The sequence below is a fragment of the Coregonus clupeaformis genome, unplaced genomic scaffold, assembly GCF_020615455.1.
Source record: "Coregonus clupeaformis isolate EN_2021a unplaced genomic scaffold, ASM2061545v1 scaf1226, whole genome shotgun sequence".
Classification (NCBI taxonomy): Eukaryota; Metazoa; Chordata; class Actinopteri; order Salmoniformes; family Salmonidae; genus Coregonus; species Coregonus clupeaformis.
In genome coordinates, this window is record NW_025534680.1 from 145,572 (window position 1) to 152,895 (window position 7,324).

The 7,324-nt window shown below is 41.1% G+C and overlaps 1 protein-coding gene across 1 annotated transcript in view; it reads right to left on the reverse strand.

The window, feature by feature from the left end:
* The window catches only part of LOC121542020 (sister chromatid cohesion protein PDS5 homolog B-like), a 101,287-nt gene extending 94,893 nt beyond the window's left edge, over positions 1 to 6,394 (reverse strand). Inside the window, exon 1 of the mRNA XM_041851444.2 lies at positions 6,298 to 6,394. The gene's annotated coding sequence lies outside the window, so the exon portion shown is untranslated. The remainder of the gene's footprint in view (positions 1 to 6,297) is intronic.
* Between the last annotated feature and the right edge of the window lie 930 nt (positions 6,395 to 7,324).

Here is a 7,324-nt window from a genome sequence, read left to right on the forward strand (position 1 = left end):
TCCCCACATCATAGAAAAGTTAAACTATTCTAAACAGACTCTGGGTCAGTTGTGGGACGATAGATCCTAAACTCATCCAACCAATAGGCCGAGGCTACATAAAGAAAAGGTTTAAAAGCAACGAGTCAGATGCAACAGATCAGAACGTTTAGCTTAAAATGCTGATAAACTATTATTTCTTCCCATTATAAGCACAGCAATGTGCACAAGGCAGTAAGCTACGCGCAAATGTTCTTTCCATAATGCAATTAGCGGGAAATGAGTCCAACGCGAAGGATATACTGTAATATCATGTAGATAGGGGTAAAGTGCAGTTCAGTAACCAGCAAACCTGAATTAAGACTAAGTTCAATTAGGTTCACACTCATTTGCAGTAGGCTAGATCTTTTAGATAATCAATACAATGTCCGAGTGTCAGACTAAGCTGTGGGCGATTACTCAAAGGTTGTTTACAATAGCATTTAGGAAATATTTATGTAATGGATGTAATTTCGACTATAGTCTGCACTATATCTCTAAATATATTAGTCTTGTGTTTAGCTAGCGCAGACGTTAGGAGGGTGGGAACATAGACCATCGCCCAGTTAGGGAGATGACGACCTCTGACCTCTGCAGCTGAAAAGAGAAGGGATAAATGGAGGTGTCTACTTTTTTCTATTTCTACCAATGACCCGCCTCTGGCATTAAACAAAGCCTGTGTGTCCATGTATGCTGATGATTCAACCATATACGCATCAGCAACCACAGCTAATGAAGTCACTGAAACACTTAAAGAGTTGCAGTCTGTTTTGGAATGGGTGGCCAGTAACAAACTGGTCCTGAACGTCTCTAAAACTAAGAGCATTGTATTTGGTACAAATCATTCCCTAAGTTCTAGACCTCAGCTGAATCTGGTAATGAATGGTGTGGCTGTTGAACAAGTTGAGGAGACCAAATTACTTGGTGTTACCTTAGATTGTAAACGGTCATGGTCAAAATATATAGATTCAATGGTTGTAAAGATGGGGAGAGGTCTGTCTGTAATAAAGAGATGCTCTGGTTTTTTGAACAAAGCAAGTCCTGCAGGCTCTAGTTTGGTCTTATCTTGATTATTGTCCAGTCATATGGTCAAATGCTGCAAAGAACGACCTAGTTAAGCTGCAGCTGGCCCAGAACAGAGCGGCACGTCTTGCTCTTCATGGTAAATCAGAGGACTAATATTAATACTATGCATGTCTCTCTTGGCTAAGAGTCGAGGAAAGACTGACTGTGTCAATTCTTGTTTTTATAAGAAACATTAATGTTGGAAATTCCAAATGGTTTGCATAGTCAACTTACACACAGCATTGACACACACTTACCCCACCAGAGATGCCACCAGGGGTCTTTTCACAGTCTCCAGGTCCAGAACAAATTCAAGGAAACGTACAGTACTATACAGAGCCATGAGTGCATGGAGCTCCTTTTCATCTTACATAGCACAAATTAACAGCAAACCTGGTTTCAAAAAAGAAAGTAAAACCTCACCCCCCATGTGACCCACTTGTGTGTATGTACTGACATGTATTTGTAACTGATAGATACACACTACATGTTAAAGTTTTTAAATGTAAATGATAAAGTATTTTGCCTGTAATGTTTTTTTTCCGCTATGTGTCGGACCTCAGTAAGACTAGCTGTCGCCATTGGCGTCGGCTAATGGGGATCCTAATAAATCAATGTCAAAAACAACGATGAGACAGCCTAAAAGGGAGGAGGTAGGCACTCTGACGGCGTGGTGCCAGGTAAACAACCTCTCCATCAACGTTAGCAGAACAAAGGAGCTGATTGTGGACTTCAGGAGGAACCAGGCTGGACATGCCGCCGTGGAGACGGTCAATCATTTCAAATTCCTCTGCGTTCACAGCTCAGAGAAGCTGAAATGGTATAACCACACGGGCACCGTAGTGAAGAAGGCATGACAGCCTCAGGATGCTGAAGAAATGTGGCCTGTCCCCGAGGGCACTCAGTGTTCTACAGGAGCACCATCGAGAGCATACTGTCAGGCTGCATCACGGCCTGGTACGACAGCTCCACCGCCGCGGACCCGAAAGGCTCTTCAGAGGATGATACGTGCAGCCGATGCACCATTGGGTGCACACTGCCTGCCCTACAGGACACCTACAACACCAGGTGTTGCAGCAATGCCAGGAAGAGCATCAGGGAACCCAGCCACGCCCTGTTCTCCCCGCTTCAAAATCTCTCTGATGCAGGCAGTACAGGAGCATCATGGCAAAAACGTAAAGACTGGCCAATAGTTTCTACCCTCAGACTGCTGAATAGCCCTTGAATGAGTAGGTGATCAAACTTTTGACTGACAAATGTTCGTTAATTCAGCATTTCTACATGCATGACAGCCATTCCATTCCAGTGTCTGTTGAATTCCAACACAGGCACACCTCATTCTACTGAATTAGGTACTGATTAGGTGATCACCTGAACCAAATCTTATTTAACGAGGAAAAGTATAAAAACCACTGATGTGGACATCACTATCCTCTTGCAATAGGACCAGCTGGATGGCAAAAACAGTGCTAATAGTACCTCAAAAGTAATATTAATCAAAAAATAACTATTGACCATGCCAAAAGAGTTGAAAAGGAATGTTTTGAGTGAGGAAAAGAAGGGTTCAATTCTGGCTTTACTGGCAGAGGGATACAGTGAGCGTCAGGTTGCTTCCATCCTTAAAATTTCAAAGACGGCGGTTCATAAGAACAAGGTCAAGCAGCAGACATTGGGGACAACAAAGCTACAGACCGGCAGAGGGCGAAAACGACTCTCTACTGACCGGGATGACCGCCAACTAATTCGAATGTCACTCAACAACCGTAGGATGACATCAAGTGACCTACAAAAAGAATGGCAAACGGCAGCTGGGGTGAAATGCACAGCGAGGACGGTTCGAAACAGGCTCCTAGGGGCAGGGCTGAAGTCGTGCAAAGCTAGAAAAAAGCCCTTCATCAATGAGAAGCAAAGAAGAGCCAGGCTGAGGTTTGCAAAAGACCATAAGGATTGGACCGTAGAAAGGTCATCTTCTCTAATGAGTCCAATTTTCAGCTTTGCCCAACACCTGGTCGTCTAATGGTTAGACGGCGAACTGGAGAGGCCTACAAGCCACAGTGTCTCGCACCCACTGTGAAATTCGGTGGAGGGTCGGTGATGATCTGGGGGTGCTTCAGCAAGGCTGGAATCGGGCAGATTTGTCTTTGTGAAGGACGCATGAATCAAGCCACGTACAAGGTTGTCCTGGAAGAAAACTTGCTTCCTTTTGCGCTGACATTGTCCCCCAACTCTGAGGATTGGTTTTTCCAGCAGGACAATGCGCCATGCCACACAGCCAGGTCAAACCAGGTGTGGATGGAGGACCACCAGATCAAGACCCTGTCATGGCCAGCCCAATCTCCAGACCTGAACCCCATTGAAAACTTCTGGAATGTGATCAAAAGGAAGATGGATGGTCACAAGCCATCAAACAAAGCTGAGCTGCCTGAATTTTTGCGCCGGGAGTGGCATAAAGTCACCCAACATCAATGTGAAAGACTGGTGGAGAGCATGCCAAGACGCATGAAAGCTGTGATTGAAAATCTGGGTTATTCCACCAAATATTGATTTCTGAACTCTTCCTCAGTTAAAACATTAGTATTGTGTTGTTTAAAATGAACATTAACTTATTTTCTTTGCATTATTCGAGGTCTGACAACACTGCATTTTTGTTATTTTGACCAGTTGTCATTTTCTGCAAATAAATGCTCAAAATGACAATATTTTTATTTGGAATTTGGGGGAAATGTTGTCAGTACTTTATACAATAAAACAAAAATTGTATTTTTACCCAAAACACATACCTATAAATAGTCAAACCAGAGAAACTGATAATTTTGTAGTGGTCTCTTATTTTTTCCCAGAGCTGTATGTATGTGTTATATATATATATATATATATATATGGGGGAATAACAACAGGGGGAGAAGCAGAATGACCATTGAGTGAAATAAAAACAAATATTTAAAAAAGTAATATAAATATATAATATAAATAGCATCTATATACATAACTGTGGCAGTGATGAATAAATATTTTATTAGGTTATGTATATAGCGTATACTATTTATATATATTACATTTTTGATTTCACTCATGCTGCTACTCCCCCTATTATCATACCCCCACATCCCCCTCAGTCTTTACTCTGCCTCCACCCAATGGACATTTATCTATTCATCACTGCCACAGTTATGTATATAGTGCTATTTATATTTATATTGGTTTTTTTATTACCATTTTCATTATTTTATTTCACTAGTCCTGCATGTTGGAGCTCGGAGCCTAAGATTTTCACTGTACCCTGCAATCATACCTGCAACCCGGCACACTGTGACTATTAAACTATCTGAATCGGAGGAAGAGTCCACGAGTTAAGGTTGGTCAAATTTTCTGTGCTTCCCAAACAGTACCCATCTAATAACGCCCATCAGCCAGCTGGAACAGAGTAATGGTCTGACTAGGCAATATTTTTAATAGCTAGGTGAAGGTGTGCGTTTCTTAAAGGCTCAGTGCAGTCAAAATTGAGATTTTCCTGTGTTATATATATATAGCCACACTGTGGTTACAATAATAATGTGAAAATGATAATGCCCTTTTAGTATAAGTGCTGTTTGAAAAGACAGCCTCAATTTTTAAGCTTGTTCTGGTCTGCCTGGTGACATCACCAGGCGGTAAATTAGTTAGATGCACTCCAGGATCCTAAGCACAACAATTTTGTAACATATAGTACAAATTGGATTCATACAATATCATACGAATTGCAAAAAAATTGTAACAAAAAACATATACGAAAACAGACATAGTACACAAAAAACAAGGAACACTTTTGGCTCAGGCGTGCACCACTTTCAAAACTACTGGATGAAATTATAATAAAGGAACGTTTGAGAATGCATCTTTAACAGACCTATAAGAAAGAGTTCCAAACCTATCTGCCAATAACAGCTAGTTTTCAGTTTTCCCCTCCCCACTCAGACCACTCCCAGACAGTCCTAGCTAAATTCTTACTTGAGAAATTGCTTTTTGCTAAGAAGCCATTTTTATTTATATTAGATCATTTTAATGGAAAACAATCACAGTTAGGTACCCAATTGTTACCCAGAAATGATTTTATATTGAGATAAAAACGGCTGCAGTAGACATTTAAGATTGACATAAGGTCTCTTTAGCAAAAGCCAATTCAACTATTTGCACATTTTCAAAGGGTTTTTATGACAAGCATGTGGGAGAAACGGAGTGGTTGTGCAATCATGTGCGTTAGCTAAATCAATCCAGAACGAAGTTACAAGACAGAGAGCTGTGTTGTTGACAAAGCAATGCATGGGGGGTGGGCGATAACTAAATATGACAGTATTTTATGTGTTCATAAAAGGATGGTTGGAAACATTGGTAATGACTTAAATCATTGACACATCTTGCTAGTTCATCAATACGAAAAAACTGTCTGGAATTATTGGTCCTAAATCAAATCATGCCATTCGACTTTTCCTTTAGCTCGCTAGTTAGCAAACCAGGCTAACGTTACAGTACATTATTCACGTCCCTTATCAAACTTCAGCTACGTACAAAATTGAAAATCTAATATGCTAACTAGTTAACGCCAGCTAATTCACAAAACCCAATGAGCAGTAGCTAATATTTTCAACATGGACACGAGGTATGCATGAAGTTAGCCATTATTGCAAGCTAGCTAACTAGCTACATTAGCTAGCTACGTTGTAAATGCAGGCGCTTTCATATGGGTGAATGGCTGTCTGTGCGTATTGTCATGGCACGGTTGTATGTCAAGGCCACTAGTTGACTGAATTGCTCGTTAGTGTACTGTAGTTACCTAACGTTAGCTAGCAATACAAATTACATTGGGTAACACGCAAATCCCCCATTTGTTACTATTAATTTTATTTTGTTGAGAACATTAAATCAACCACGCACAACGTGTACATATATTCGTTGCATAGCCAGCTACAACCCCGTAGCTAGTGTTTAAAAAAAAAAGACTGTTAGTTAGCTAAACTTCCCCCATTCTCTATCCCCAGTGTAAGAATAGCGGCAAGGCGGACACCGCTAGCTAGCTAGCTAGCCCGATACACACGGGAAGGGAACGCGGGCAGCTCCGTCGGATTTGGACCACTTTTACTGGACAGATCCGGACAAATGTTGCGCCACCAAAAATCAACACCACGAAATTATCTCCGAATTCCACACGAATAAACGTTTGCTTGTGATAATTCCTACCTTGTTTTTATGAATTGCAATGAATTGTATCCTCTCTCCCGCAGCTCTCTTCCCCCTCCTAGCTTCAAAATGGCGCCAATTTGCTCCGACAGCACCCGTGGGCCAAAAACCATACAAAGGGCCAGAGCGCCATCTATGGCGCCACACCGGGACCGAACCGACGGGTTGAATAATATTACTGGATTCACTTCATTAAAGCCGTTTTTTTTTATTATTACGTTGAAAAAATCTGAAGGTGCACGTGCCCTTGTGCCTCCATGGGCATTACGCCTCTTTGGACTGGTGGCTTCAGTTAATTTCCTGCAATTCTACACATTTAGCCATGGGGCAGAGAGAACATTTAGCAATTTTATAACACATTTAATGCAATTCTACTCATGGGGAAGAATAAACAAAATCTGTTTTACAGCTAATGTCCTGCAATTCTACCCATTTTTCCATAATATAATTATTATAATTTTTTAGCTCTTTTAAACGCCCACAAGAGCGGACATGCACTTTTTTCCAGCTGAAAGACGCTTACCCGTGATGTTGCACAACGATTGAAGTCAAAAAGTATCCGTTTTAGTCAAAGTATGATATATTTGGTGTTGAAATTGGAAATCCTACGTGGTAACTTCTGATATTTTCCGTGACAATGCCGTGTGTTTCCTCTATGATATGATGTGCTAATACTTTTCATTCTACATTTCTTTTCAGGGATGGGTTTTATTTGCATGTACCACCCACCATTATGGCATTGTTTATTAATCAGAAACACCGGCTAAGTTCTTCCTCTTTGTTAGCAGTTTTGTCATGTTCACAGTTTTCCTGCGATTGGGCTACTTTGAAAACTATGTCGCGGGTGAATATTTATTTGTTGCGGGTTTTTGGGCTATTTCTAAGTTGCACCGCGGCCACCATGGGATTTCTCTTAAAAATATATTTCACAGTGACCTGCTGCTGACTGTGAGGCAGGCTGTTGCTGAGTGAAATCTCCAAAGAAAGCTTTGGCAATATGTACATTGTTACGTCATGCCAATAAAGC